The sequence below is a fragment of the Pseudorca crassidens genome, chromosome X, assembly GCF_039906515.1.
Source record: "Pseudorca crassidens isolate mPseCra1 chromosome X, mPseCra1.hap1, whole genome shotgun sequence".
Classification (NCBI taxonomy): Eukaryota; Metazoa; Chordata; class Mammalia; order Artiodactyla; family Delphinidae; genus Pseudorca; species Pseudorca crassidens.
The window spans coordinates 125,697,783-125,711,937 of NC_090317.1; positions in this window are offsets into that span (position 1 = coordinate 125,697,783).

Genomic DNA, 14,155 nt, shown 5'->3' on the forward strand with positions numbered 1-14,155 from the left:
TTTCCAGTCTACCTGGCGTCCAGAAAGATACCTTGGTACAAGGTGACCAACAGTTCTGTTTTGCTTGGGATTGAGGGAGTTGCCAGGACGCAGGACTTTCAGGGCTAAAACCAGGAAAGCGCTACACAAACCAGAATGAACTGGTCATCCTATTTAGAAGCCTATGTCAGGACTGACATTTATTAGAAAAAAACAATGGAGGGACTCCCCTGGCGGTCCAGTGGTTAAGACTCCGCGCTTCCACTGCAGGGGGCAGGGATTTGATCCCTGGTGAGGGAACTAAGATGCCCGCAGGCCGCACGGTGTGGCCAAAAAGAAAAAAAAAAGAAAAAAGAAAAAACAATGGAAATCCTTGTCTACTCTACTCCCAGCTAATCTCTAATTGATCACAATTTTTCTAACTGAGCCTAAACTTGGCCCCAGGATTCTTCTTTACACTGAATTCCAGCAATCACTACCAATCCATTGGCACTAGCAAAGGAAATGAAACCTATTTCCAACTGAACTTGGAACTAAGAGTCAAAAAAAAACCCCCAAAAACATGCTGCATTGCTTCTTGCTCTCTCCACGGAAATGAGAGACACGATGATGAGAATGATTACAACTCAGCAAAAATTGGTGTGTGTGTGTTAGGGAGGTCATTTTTCATATTTGTGTAGCAGTAATTATAAGTGAGAATAACCCATTCAGATCCCAATGATTAATTATAAACACATCTTGGTGTAATGGAAAAAACCGTACCTAGGAAAGTTTAGGTTGGGGTCCAAATGAACGACATAACTGCCATAAGCCTCTGTCGCCCTGGGTGAAATGGGAGAACCACACTGACCTTACACTTATGACTAATGTTTGGGTCAAGTGCTGAGCACATGCTTACATTCAGCAAGCCTGTATTCCATTTCCTTCTTTCCCTTCTTCCTTTACCAGCAGATTCATTCCCCTAGTTACAGACTTATCAAAATGAGCATTCGTGCCAGGAGGCATGAAGCCTGACTGCTGGATGACAAACACTGCAGACACCCTATGGAAGATCAGAGCACAGACATCCTTGAAGTCAGCCTCTGTAGAGCTGAATCCTGCTTGAACTCAGCTGTTACCATTGCCTTCACTGAGCTCCAAGTCTCAAAAAAGAGCATGGCCTGAAACTTTCTCCAGCCATGTTCACCATCAGCACTGTATTAGTTATCTATTGCTCTCTAACAAATTACCCTAAAACTTAGCGTCTTGAAACACCACACATTCATTATCCCATGGTTTCTGTTGGTGAGGGATCTGGGCACAGCTTAACTGAGTCCTCTGCTTCAGGGTCTCTCACAGGGCTGCGATCAAGGTGTTAAGTCTCATCTGAAGGACTGATGAGGAAGAATCCACTTCCAAACTCACTCAGGTGGTTGTTGGCAAGATTCACCTCCTCAAGCGTTGTTAGACTAAGAGCCTCAGGTCCTCACGGGCAGTTGAGTAGAGGCTATCCTCAGTTCCTTACCATGCTGGCCTCTCCAGTTTGCTTCATCAAAGCCAGCCCATGAGTATGGGGAAAAGGGAACCCTCTTACACTGTTGGGAATGTAAATTGGTGCAGCTACTATGGAAAACAGTACGGAGTTTCCTTAAAAAATTAAAAATAGAACTACCATATGATCCAGCAATCCCACTCCTGGGCATATATCCAGACAAAACTATAATTCAAAAAAATACCTGCAACCCTATGTTCATAGCAGCACTATTCACAATAGCCAAGACATGGAAACAACCTAAATGTCCATCGACAGATGAATGAATAAAGAAGATGTGGTACATATATACAATGGAATACCACTCAGCCATAAAAAAAGAATGAAATAATGCCATTTGCAGCAACACGGATGGACCTAGAGATGATCATACTAAGTGAAGTAAGCCAGACAGAGAAAGACAAATACCATATGATATCACTTATATGTGGAATCTAAAATATGACACAAATGAACCTATCTATGAAACGGACTCACAGACATAGAGAACAGACTTGTATTTGCCAAGGGGGAGGGGGATGGGAGAGGGATGGATTGGGAGTTTGGGGTTAGCAGATGCAAACTATTATATATAGGATGGATAAACAACAACGTCCTACTGTAGAGCACAGGGAACTATATTCAATATCCTGTGATAAACCATAATGGAAAAGAATATGAAAAAGAATGTATATACATATGTATAACTGAATCACTTTGTTGTACAGCAGAAATTAACAAAACATTGTAAATCAACTATACTTCAATACAGTAAAATTTTTAAAAAGCCAGCCCATGAGATGAGTCAGAGAGAGTGTGTGAATATTTTGTCTTTTAAAACCAGAAGAGACATCCAATTACTTTTGCTGTATCCTATTGATTAGAAGCATATGACTAGGTCCAGCCTGCACTCAAGATGAGATTCCACAAGGGCATGAATACTGGAATCATTGGGGCTATCTTAGAGATCACCTCCCACAAGCAGCCCTTACTGAAACCACTGATTTCAAACCAGCACGAGGAATTCTGTGAAGCAACCACAGAATTGTTTCCATTCCTGCTTCTAGAAATGAAAGCACAACATTTCCTCCATTGCACTATTTAAGGAATAAAAATAAAAGATGATGTGTACTTTATTTGTTGCCATGGTGCAGTATCAAGACAATAAGGTTGTTAGGGGGACAACCATAAAAAAGTCACAGTCAGTGTCTAGTTTTGGAAAAATTGAGTAAGTTGGCGTTTCGTTCACGGACCACCCATGAAAATTGGTGTCAGAAGAGCTACTCCTCTTAGTTGTTCCGTAGTCCTCCCTGACTTCCCAAACTTTACTAAGAACTCAACTCCTCTGAAAGTGTTCAAAGGTTAACCCTTTCCAGTTCCAAACCTTTTATTTATTGAATAACTTCAAATAACTCATGAATAACGCACCATATCTGTCAAGAGTCAGCTATGAAGCTTGAGAATTCCTTCTCCCCGTGAGCGTAAAACACTTTAATATTATGGATCACGTCAACCCAAATCACAGGCACTGAAAATAAAAATAGAGCTGGAAAGGATCTTAGCAGTAATCCGTTTACTAGCTCTCAATCTTGACTGCATATTTGGAATCACCATGGTGGGGACTTCTTAAAATCCTTATGCCCAGAGCACACCCCAAAACAGTTGTACGAGAATCTCTGGGGGTGAGACTCAGGAATCAGGAAGCTCCCCAGCACCAGAGCCAAGGGTTAGAACCACTGCTCTATCCTATAATGGAAAATGGATGTCCAGAGAGGTAAAGTGACTTTCCTAAGATTACATGGCTAAATAGTAGCCGAACCACCAGCAGTGTGTTTTCTTTAGAGCTGGCAATGATAGACTGAATTCTATGCTGGCTATAACCCGAAGGAGTGGTCCCCAAACTTGGCTGCCTAATAGAGACATTGAAGTCTTTTGAAATATATAGACTCCTGTCCTCACCCCAACAGAGATACTGATATAAATCTTTATGAAGTGCTCCAGGTGATTCTACCACGTAGTCAAGGTTGAGCACTACTGATCTAAAATTTGAGCATACAGCATAAACATACCTACTCAACTTTCTTAACCACAGACCACAAAGTAGGAGGATGAGACCCCTGCACGTCTAAGGGGCTTTATCAGAATGAAGTTATGACTATAAGATCTTAATGCCTAGAAGGAGAATGTAGAATAGGCATAATATATTTAAACTATCCAAAAATTACAGGAATTTTTCTGTGAAGAATGATAAAGATTTCCAACAACATGCTTCATTGTTTAAAGCTTCAATACCTGAAGAAAATATAACATTGATCGTATAAAATTCAATCCAAGGCATGACATAAGGGAGTTTGTGATACAAATATTACTTTAAATATGAGGTATTCAAAGGTGATGGAAAAAACCAGATATGTTCTTAGGAGCCTTGAGTGAGTCAGTGCGAGCAGGAGTTATTTAGGAGTAAGTGAAGATGTGAAGATGCCCAGATAGGGGTTCAACCAAGGAAAATGTATTAGGTATCTACTGCTACATAACAAATTACCCTAAAAATTAGCAGTTTAAGACAACAAACATTTATTACCTTGCAGTTTCTGTGGGTAAAAACCTTGGGAGCAACTTAGGGGACTGGTTCTGGTTCAGAGTCTCTAATGAGACTGCAGTCATGGTATTGGCTGGGCTACAATCATCTGAAAGCTTGACTGGGGCTGAAGGATCTGCTTCCAAAATGGCTCATATGGTGGACAGGTTGATGCTGGCTATTGGCAGGAGGCCTCAGTTCCTTGCTACGTGGACCTGTTCATAGGTTGCTTGGATGCCCTTCTGACATGACAGTCAGCTTTCTCCACAGTGAGTGATCCAAGTGTGAGCAAGGGGAAAGCCACAGTGCCTTTTACGATGTAGTCTCAGAAGTCATGTATTATCACTTCCACCTTACATGATTTATTAGAAGCAAGACATTTAGTCAATGCCACACTTGAGGGGAGAGGAATTAGGCTCTACTTTCTTTAGAATGAGTCAAAGAATTTGTGGACATATTTTAAAACATCACATAAGGCAAGAGAGAACAGACAAAGACCAGAGCAGGCTTGCTGGTAGACCTAAGACAAACTTCATTTTCTGTATAAAGCTGATGACAAGCAATACAAACCATTCCCCTTTTGCCAACTGCCAAGAGGTCCAGCTATAACCCTTTAGAACGGGCTAGAGCAGCCTCTGGCAGGAAACGAGGGATTATCTGAGATTTTTAGGAACACTTTCACTCTACAAATATCTATCCACCTGTTTCCTGAAGGCTGGAATTGTTTTAATATTGAGGTAAAAGCCACATTTGGAGAGAAGAGACAACAAAGAAAATGACAATTGAAATAAACACCAATACAGCTGAAGATGGAAATCTTTACTAACCAACTGGTGGGGAGTCTCAGATCACAGACTTAACCTTGCCATATAGGGGGAGGATGACAGATTCCAAGAGAATTAGGAGAAAGGACTGTAAAACGTGAAATAAAATGGAGTCACCTATGTCAAGGGGTTTTAAAATGGAGCTGGGAGGCCATTAAGGAGGTGACCCTTATGCACATCCTCACCAGCAGGAACCATGAACTTCTGAACTGGGCCAAACCACAAATACTCCAAGGACTCTGCAAGAACACCTGCAACTTGTCACATTAACGAACTTTTACCTCCCTCTAGTAACAGCCTTAGTATTCAACCATGTTTAGCCAAGACTAGCTTCTGCCTCCAACTTGAAAATTACAAAATTCTTTGTAATGCAAACCTCTCTTCTTTGCCTTTAAAAACCCCTGACTTTTACTCCCTAGCAGGACACTGTTGGGGAAGCTACCCAAATCTGTGTGCCCCAAATCGCATACTTTGATCCAAATAAACTTTTTTTGCTTGATTATTGCCTCTTAAGTTTATTTAGGTTGACAGGACACAAAAAGGTTAGGATGAGAGCAAGGAGGAATGGACTTCAATGACCCCACAACTTCGCCCAGGTAGTGCCTCCAGTTGTTCAGTAATTGATCAGCTACTTCGGTAATTTTGCTTCACACTCTATACAACGAGAAGTCTTAAGGCAGACAGTTAAGATCTCATTCTCTGGAGCTCTGAGAGTGAATCTCAGTTCCATTCTTTGCTTGCTGTGTTGTTCAGCAAATCACGTAAACATCCTGCACCTCTCCTTCCTCATTTGAACAATGAGGAGAATAACAGTGCCTACTTTGAAGGTTAGTGGGTGAGTTAAACAAGTTATTATTTTCTCAGAAAAAACATTTCTTCATAGTATGGCAAGACACCCCAAGACTCAATCTCAATATTTCTGAACATTTGCTGATTAGAAGCAGTAACCAAACTTCTAGAAATCTGCATCCTCAATTGCTACAGTTATTTGTCCTTCCAACCAACCCTGCTGTGTGAGGAACCATTTAAGTGAACCTTCTTGTTCACATACATATGTTAAGAGCCGACCCACAATCCTTGGGTAACTCCTGACTACTTAACAGTACTAAGGTTAATTATTAAATGTCAATAAATAGGCTTCCCTGGTGGCGCAGCGGTTGAGAGTTCGCCTGCCGATGCAGGGGACATGGGTTCGTGCCCCGATCCGGGAAGATTCCACATGCCGCGGAGCGGCTGGGCCCGTGAGCCATGGCCGCTGAGCCTGCGCGTCCGGAGCCTGTGCTCCGCAATGGGAGAGGCCACAACAGTGAGAGGCCCGCGTAACGCAAAAAAAAAAAAAAAAACCAGTTCCTCTTAGCTTTTACATTCAATTTACTAATCATATTATTGTATTTATAAATCTACCAAGTTTTAATAATCACACTTGGGGGATCATTAATGCGTGCTCCCATCGCCAATGCAGTTGATTACACTCTCTTTAATATGTTAAACAGCATTTAAATTTTTTTTTAACATCTTTTTTGGAGTATAAATGCTTTACAATGGTGTGTTAGTTTCTGCTATATAACAAAGTGAATCAGCTATATGTATACATATATCCTCATATCCCCTCCCTCTTGCATCTCCCTCCCACCCTCCCTATCCCACCCCTCTAGGTCATCACACAGCACCGAGCTGATCTCCCTGTGCTATGCAGCTGCTTCCCACTAGCTATCTATTTCATATTTGGTAGTGTATTTATGTCCATGCTACTCTCTCACGTCGTCCCACTTTCCCCTTCCCCTTCCCCGTGTCCTCAAGTCCATTCTCTACGTCTGTGTCTTTATTCCTGTCCTGCCCCTAGGTTCATCAGAACTGTGCTTTTTTTTTTTTAGATTCCATACATATGTGTTAGCATACGGTATTTGTCTTTCTCTTTCTGACTTACTTCACTCTGTATGACAGACTCTAAGTCCATCCACCTCACTACATATAACTCAGTTTCATTTCTTTTTATGGTTGAGTAATATTCCTTGTATATACGTGCCACATCTTCTTTATCCATTCATCTATTGATGGACACTTAGGTTGCTTCCATGTCCTGGCTATTGTAAATAGTGCTGCAATGAACACTGGGGTGCATGTGTCTTTTTGAATTATGTTTTCTCAGGGTATATGCCCAGTAGTGGGATTGCTGTATCATATGGTAATTCTATTTTTAGTTTCTTAAGGCACCTCCATACTGTTCTCCATAGCGGCTGTATCAATTTACATTCCCACCAACAGTGCAAGAGGGTTCCCTTTTCTCCACACCCTCTCCAGCATTTATTGTTTGAAGAATTTTTGATGATGGCCATTCTGACTGGTGTGAGGTGCTACCTCATTGCAGTTTTGATTTGCATTTCTCTAATGATTAGTGATGTTGAGCATCCTTTCATGTGTTTGTGGGCAATCTGTATGTCTTCTTTGGAGAAATGTCTATTTAGGTCTTCTGCCCGTTTTTGCATTGGGTTGTTTGTTTCTTTGATATTGAGCTGCATGAGCTGCTTGTATATTCTGGAGATTAATCCTTTGTCAGTTGCTTTCTTTGCAAGTATTTTCTCCCCTTCTGAGCATTGTCTTTTCGTCTTGTTTATGGTTTGCTTTGCTGTGCAAAAGCTTTTAAGTTTCATTAGGTCCCATTTGTTTATTTTTGTTTTTATTTCCATTTCTCTAGGAGGTGGGTCAAAAAGGATCTTGCTGTGATTTATGTCATAGAGCGTTCTGTCTATGTTTTCCTCTAAGAGTTTTATAGTGTCTGGCCTTACATTTAGGTCTTTAACCCATTTTGAATTTATTTTTGTCGATGGTGTTAGGAAGTGTTCTAATTTCTTTCTTTTACATGTAGCTGTCCAGTTTTCCCAGCACCACTTATTGAAGAGGCTGTCTTTTCTCCATTGTATAGTCTTGCCTCCTTTATCAAAGATAAGGTGACCATATGTGTGTGGGTTTATCTCTGGGCTTCCTATCCTGTTCCATTGATCTGTATTTCTTTTTCTGTGCCAGCATTTAAAGTTTTAATATATTCTATTTCTTTTTTACATGCTTCAATTGTGTGAGTAACAAACCTTCACAAGTACTTAAGTAATGTTTATAAATCTAATGAATTAAATTTGTAAATATGTTAATAAACCTAAGTTTTGAAGCTACCCTTGTCCACCTGTGTGAGTTCCCACAGAAGAACTGAAAGATATAGTTATGTAATATTCGTTGAGGAGGACCAAGGACTCTGCCCCAAGGCTGCACTATTCTTTCTTTCTTTCTTTCTTCCCTCCTTCCTCCTTTCTTTCTTTCTTTCTTCCTTCCTTCCTTCCCCCTTTCTTTCTTTCTTTCTTTCTTTCCCTTCCTTCCTTCCTTCCTTCCTTCCTTCCTTCCTTCCTTCCTTTCTTTCTTTCTCTCTCTCTCTCTCTCTCTCTCCCTCCCTCCCTCCCTCCCTCCCTCCCTCCCATTTATTAACTCACAGTTCTGTAGGTCACAGTCTGGGTAAACTTGATTGGGTTCTCTGCTCAGGTTCTCACAAGGCCAGAATCCACTTGTTGACTAGGCTGGGTTCTTTTCAGGAGGCTCTGGGGAAAAATATATGCTTTCAAGCTCATTCTTATTGTTAGCAGAATTCAGTTCTCTGTGGTTGTAGGACTGAGGCCCTGTTTCTTTGCTGGCTATTGGAAGGGGATTGATCTCATCTCCTAGAGGCTGCTCTTAGGTCCTTTCCATGTGGCTCCCTCCTTCAAGCCAGCAATGGAGAACTTCTCATGTACTGAGTCCCCCTTATACTTCTACTCTCTGACTTCCTCTTCTGCTGCTCCACTGTTTCTTGACTGTTCCTCCTTTGTTTCTCCATTCCCTCCCTTCCCTGATTAGCAACTGTTCCAGTCTGCCCTTTGGAACTCAGGGAAGGTCAAGGAGGCTGAAGCCTCTTTCCTGCAAATAAGAAATGGAGCTGGGGAGGAGGACACGGAAAGAATCTGTACCAGGGAGGGCCCCACAGGGTCCTGCTCCATTTCAATATTGCTTATAAACTTCATAAGATTTCAAGCTAAAATCACAAGTTTAAATCACTAATTCAAATACATATTTTGAATTGGTATCACAAAGCTGATTGGTTATTTTAATAGGATAAATTCTCTCAAATGTTAGAAACACCTTAAATAGCAAATAGGTATAGGTTATTCTTAACCACAAAAATATTAATGCTATAGTTTTGATTCTCTTAAAAATTTTTTCTGAATTCTAACTTTTCCTTGGATTAAAGGATGTCTATCCACTAAGGAAACATAACTGTTTCCTTAAGCATTAAGCATCTTAATGTTTTCATTCAAGCAATTATGGCATCCTCCAAGAATGTTGGGTTACCTCTCTGGGTGATGTTTAGGCTTGTCTTCTAGTTCCCTGAAAAGAGGCCCATGCCTCAGACCCTATGAATAGATGCTCATACACAACGCTCAAGGGACACACTGAAGGCTCTTTATAGCTGACACATTAATGCTTTCCACATGGGGTGGTCTCACAGCTCAATTCCATGTAATCTGAATCTTCAGTTCACCAATGAAAGCCTGGAACCTCTCCCCCAAATCTAAATGATGAGGTTTTGAATATATTTGCCTGATGAAGATACTGAATACTTTCTCCTCCAGCTCCAGAGGCCTGAGTGAACCCTACAGTCTTTTTATATCCTGACTATCTAGTAAAGTCACAGTACTATAGTTATTAAAATAACTTGTAAATGGAAAATGGATTGTGAGGGCAAATAGAGAAGCAGGAGGAAGGGTTAGGAAAGTATCTCAGTGGTCCACAGGAGACATGATAGTGGCCAGGACCAGAGTGATGTAACCAAGCAGGAGGCTATGGGGCCTTCCCAGGACAGACCCTCCCCACACGTCCTCTGCCTGCCTCTTCTCTGTTGAAAAGCTGTAGTCTCCCAGTCCTCCCCTGACTCATAAAAGTCTGGCTCAAAAATTAATGATTGTATTGCTTTTGGAAAATTGGGCTTTATTATAAAATATTTTTGTTCCAAATGACTTACTAGTCAAGAATCTGCTAAATATTATCGTGATGGTTAAATATGATGTGTCAACTTATCTAGGCTATGGTTGGTTGGTTGATCAAATACTAGTCTAGTTAAGGTATTTTGTAGATGTGATTAACATCTATGATTAGTTGTCTTTAAGTAAAGGGAATTACTCTCCATAATGTGGGTGGGCCTTATCCAATCAGTTGAAGGCCTTAAAAGCAATAACTGAGGTTTCCCCAAGAAGGAGCAATTCTGCCTTAAGACTGTTACAGAGAAGTTTTGCCCGAGTTTCTAGCTTGCTGGCCTACCCTACACACCCAACTACTGTCTGAGTTGCCAGCCTGCCAGCCTGCCCCTACAGATTTCAGAGCTGGCAGCCCCACAATCACATGGGCCAATTCCTTAAAATAAATCTCTTCAATGTATGTTATATAGGTATATATGTTATATAGGTATGTATGTATAATGTACATACACACACATACATATACATACACATATATCCTATTGGTTCTGTTTCTCTAGAGTTAGAGAGACTGATACAGTTAATTATTCACATATTTCATGTAGATAAAAATTAATAAGAAAACTACATTTAACGATCAAGAAATGATCCTTGGGGCTCCTCTAATTATGTATACTACCTCAGGTAAATCAGAAGTGTTTCAAACTTTTTTTTTTTTGCGGTACACGGGCCTCTCACTGTTGTGGCCTCTCCCGTTAAGGAGCACAGGCTCCGGATGCGCAGGCTCAGCGGCCATGGCTCACGGGACCAGCCGCTCTGCAGCATGTGGGATCTTCGCGGACCGGGACACGAACCCGTGTCCCCTGCATCGGCAGGTGGACTCTCAACTGCTGCGCCACCAGGGAAGCCCTGTTTCAAACTTTTGATGAATGGAAGGAGGAAGGGAAGGAGGAATTTCCATTTGCAAACTGAACTGTTCTGGAGTTTCTGCTTGGAAATAGAGATGAAGGTTGTACCAGCTGGCCTTGCTGCTGATAAAGACCATCCTCAGTACCTCTTGGAGGCCTCACCATGTGCCACTCATAAAAGAAAGGGGATGATGAGTTGTTCTGCATAGAAGCTGAGGAAAGAGATTTCTAGAGACAATATGGCATTGATAAGAAATTATTTCAAATTGCGAAATGCATCTGTGTAAAAGATAAGTACGGAAAAACCTGCACATTCTTTTGTTAGCAAAACTGAATTCAGCTAGATAATCTTTCCCATATTATTACAAAGCGAGTTGTACATTAATTAGCAAGCTCTCCCAATAGAATGAAAGGCAGCTGATTTTCTAAATCACTTGCTTACTAATACATGATTGCAATTTAATAGGCCGCTATGAATAACTTATTTTTAGGACATATGTTTTGCATGCTATTATTTTCACAAAGAGATGTTTTGTCATATAAGTTGTTTTTCATATCCCTGACAGATGTGTATATAAGTAGAAAATGATATAAATACCTTCATAGGATCATAGGCCTAAATGTAAACGCAAAAACCATAATATTTCTTGAGGGAATCACTGGAAAATATCTTCTTGACCTTGAAGTAAGCAAAGATGTCTTTAAACAGGACCCAAAAGGCACTAACCATAAAATAAAAAGTCATAAACCACACTTCATCAAAATTAAAAGTTTCTGCTCACCAAAACACAACATCAAGAAAACCCACAGACTATGATCAGATTTGCAATAATCCATGACAAAGTACACAAATCCAGATGCTAAAAGGAACTGCGACAAATCAATAATAAAAAGACAACTAAAATTTTTAAACGGGACTTGAAAATACACTTTGCAAAAGAAAATTATAGATGACCAATAAGCACCTGAAAAGATACTCAGCAACACCAGTCATCAGGAAACGCAAAGGAAAACCACAATGAGATACTACGATACATACTATAAACCTAGTAAGATAGTTGAAATGAAAAGATGAGCATGAACAAGTGGTAGCTAGGGTATGGAGCAACAAGAATTTTCAGACATTGTTGGCGGGGGTATAAAATGGTACGATATAGCTTGAAAAGAGTTTGACACTTTCTTATATAGTTTCCATATTCTTAATCCTGGTATTAGACTCCTAGGTAGTTACCCAGGGGAAATGAAAATATATGTCTACAGAAAGACTTGTATGTAAATGTTCATAGGAACTTGATTCATAGCAGACAAGAACTGGAAACATGCAAATTTCCATCAACAAGTGAGTGGATAATCAAATTGTGATGTTATATTACTCAGCAATAAAAAGGAAGTACTGATACATGCAACAACATGAATGACTCTCAAAATCAGTATGTTGAGTGAATGAAGTCAGATGGAGAGAGTACATATGGCATGGTTCTATTTATATCCATTTCTAGAACAATCAAAACATCTATAGTGAAAAATTCAAATAGTAGTGGCTTGGGGTTGGGAGTGGAAGAGTTAGAGGGAGTTTTGACTGGAAAGGGACAGGAGGGAACTTTCTGGGGAGATAGAAATGTTCCATATCTTGACTGAGGCGATGGGTACATGGACGTATTCCTCTGTTAAAACTCCCTGAACTGCGCACTTAAGATCTTTGCATTTTACTGCCTATACGTCATGCCTCAACGGAATTTCTTTCTTCATGGGTAATATACATTGCTGTTTCCCTGCTTTCCCCATTCATAAGAGATTTTCCAGATCTCTACAGGACAGTCAAGATTTTAGAAAGTAAGTTAGATTGTTTTCAGAAGCTCCAAATAGAGCAATAGTCTAAGAAATTACAGCAATTATTCTAACATGGTTTTTACTAATGTTTAGCTCCTATAAAAGAGGCAGAATGAAATGATAATAACTGAATCCTTTGCTCTATGCTTCTGTGGGCCATAACATCATGGACAGTACGCAGGCATGAGGTCACATAAGGAAGAGCAAATAGCATCCCTCCTTTGCAGCTCACCTGTCTTCATCAATGTGCCACTGGCTCCATACGTCATGGCATCTTATGTCTGTGTTCTGTTGTGACAGCTGTGTGGCTCTCAGGAGTCTGCGGTGGGGCTCTGTGTCCAGGCGGCCGTGGTCCCCTCTGAAAACGTTATTGGCTCGGTGGCCACCTAGGCCTCCTCAGTGACCCCCTCAGGCAATCCGAGCAAGCCTTCTAGTCTTCCAGCAGCACATGGGTGCCCCCATCACTTAAAAAAGACTCATATTTTCAGTCCCCTCTCCTTGCAACTAGGGCGTATGTCTATGAAATGGGACTGGAGGACGGTTCGAGAGCATGCAAGGGGCTATTTTCACAATGGCTCCTCCATTCTGCCTTGCCCCAAACCTCTGATTTTATCCCGACTGGGCTCTGAACGGTGAAGTCTTGACCTCTACCTAGTTCACCTCTAAGCCTTTGGCCCTGCTGTTTGAGGGGAACTTCAAGGAGTCGGACTCTCAGCTGCCTCCCTATTGGCTTGGACCTTAATAGACCACCTGGCTCTCAGCAACCCATGTTCCTGCAGATTCCAAACCCTGGTCCAGGTCCAGGGCCAACCACAGATCCAGGTACGGGGCCATCACTTCACTATCATTGGTCACTCTGAACGGAGGTTGAGAAATGGTTGCAAGTGGTAATCTGTTGATGAGGAAGCTTCTATGTGAGAACAGTTTAAAGAACTCAAAGATTAGCAGGTTTACATTATCCCAAATTTACCAATCAGTTTTCCCTATTTTGTAAATGTAGTTGAAAAAATTCCTACCTTATGTAAAACTTTGGGCAAGCAGTTCAAATTGGAATTTTGATATACTGAAATCTTTTTCTCAGTCTAGTGTTTTGAGGTGTACATCTGAATGGGAATTTTCTTTAAAATGCTGTAATGATGCATACACATTTCCAAATTTATGGGATACTAATACATTTTCATACATAAAGGACTGGATTGAGAAAATGACGAGTTTTTCTGTTATCTGAGAAAAGTATTTTCTTTCAGATCCATGTATTGACCCTGAGCGAACTTACTGTCTAAAAGAGGCTTTGTTTTGGTCTTCCTCCCAGCTATCTGAGTGTAGGAACTAACTTTAGTGTATAGCAAAACCCAAGTAGCACAGCTTTATAGACTGAAATGAAGAGTTTCTGCAAAATTAAGTATGCATCACACTTGAAAACACTGAGGTCAAAGAGAAACTTAGACCCTCTAAGGAAACTCTTTTGTCCTAGGCTGAAATGCAACAGACTGAAGTTCAATTTAGAAGGCTGGAACTATCATCTATTATTT